We start from the raw sequence: 1,287 nt of genomic DNA on the forward strand, positions 1-1,287 counted from the left end.
TGTCAACAATTCCCCTATTTTACGTTTTACGTTTCAAAAGGATTTAATTAATTACCGATCTCTGTGGACACGACCCTGCTCAATCACTATACACAATTTATTTAGAGTAGGAATTTATTTTTGTTGGCTTCGACACCCATCAAATTTTGGCGCCGTTGCCGGGGATTGGTGTCATTTATTTAATCCTTTTTACGTTTTACTTGGTGTATGGTTCGTTCTTCTCGTACAGGTACACTTTCGTTTGATCCTGAAATTGAGAAGACAGCTCGCCAGCTGAGACAGCAGACTAAGCGAGCTAAGCAACGATCCTCGTCGCCTTTGCTTTTTGAAACAGATACGGTGCCTAATTTAGTTGAATCATCTAGCGATTCGGAAGAACAAGTGATGGATAGACCTGCACCTGTAGAAAGAACTCTTAGAGAGTTAGCTGAACCAGACTTGAATCAGCAACCACTCTGCATTCAATATGTAGATTTGGAGGTAAATTTTGAATTAAAGTCTGGTCTTATTCATTTATTACCCAAGTTTCATGGTTTTGCAGGTGAAGATCCTCATAAACATCTTAAGGAGTTTCATGTTGTGTGTTCAAGTATGAGACCACAAGGCGTGACTGAAGAGCAGATTAAGCTGCGTGCTTTTCCGTTCTCTGTAGATGGGCTAGCTAAAGATTGGTTGTATTACTTGCCTCCTGGATCGATTACAACGTGGAATGATTTGAAGAAGCAGTTCCTCGAGAAGTACTTTCCTGCTTCAAGAGCTGCTAACATCAGAAAAGACATTTGTGGGATCAGACAACTTCCTGGGGAGACTTTATATGAGTATTGGGAGCGATTCAAACAATTGTGTGCCAGCTGTCCTCAGCATCAGATTTCTGATCAACTTCTTATTCAATATTTTTACGAAGGATTATCATTGATGGATAGGAGTATGATAGATGCTGCTAGTGGAGGCGTGTTGGTGAACAAGACCCCTACTCAAGCAAGGGAGTTGATCTCAAATATGGCTGCCAATGCACAACAATTTGGCAGCAGACAAGATGCCACTTCAAGAACGGTGAATGAGGTAAATATTTCTTCTGTTGAACAACGTTTAGATAAACTTACTTCTCTTGTGGAAAAGTTTGTTGTAGGTAATGTGCAACAGGTGAAGACTTGTGGCATTTGTTACAATATGGGTCATTCAACCGATATGTGTCCTACACTTCAAGAAGAACCCGCTGAACAAGCCAATGCAGTTGGAGGATTTCCAGGCATGCCTCAGAGGAGGTATGATCCTTATGCACAAACA

General features: G+C 41.0%; 1 non-coding gene across 1 annotated transcript; it reads right to left on the minus strand.

Moving 5' to 3' along the window:
* Positions 1 to 762: 762 nt before the first annotated feature.
* LOC112098700 lies at positions 763 to 869 on the minus strand. The gene has a single exon (XR_002905809.1). It is a non-coding gene; the product is annotated as a small nucleolar RNA R71 (small nucleolar RNA).
* Between the last annotated feature and the right edge of the window lie 418 nt (positions 870 to 1,287).

The sequence above is a fragment of the Citrus clementina genome, unplaced genomic scaffold (genome assembly GCF_000493195.1).
Source record: "Citrus clementina cultivar Clemenules unplaced genomic scaffold, Citrus_clementina_v1.0 scaffold_5, whole genome shotgun sequence".
In the NCBI taxonomy this organism is placed as follows: domain Eukaryota; kingdom Viridiplantae; phylum Streptophyta; class Magnoliopsida; order Sapindales; family Rutaceae; genus Citrus; species Citrus x clementina.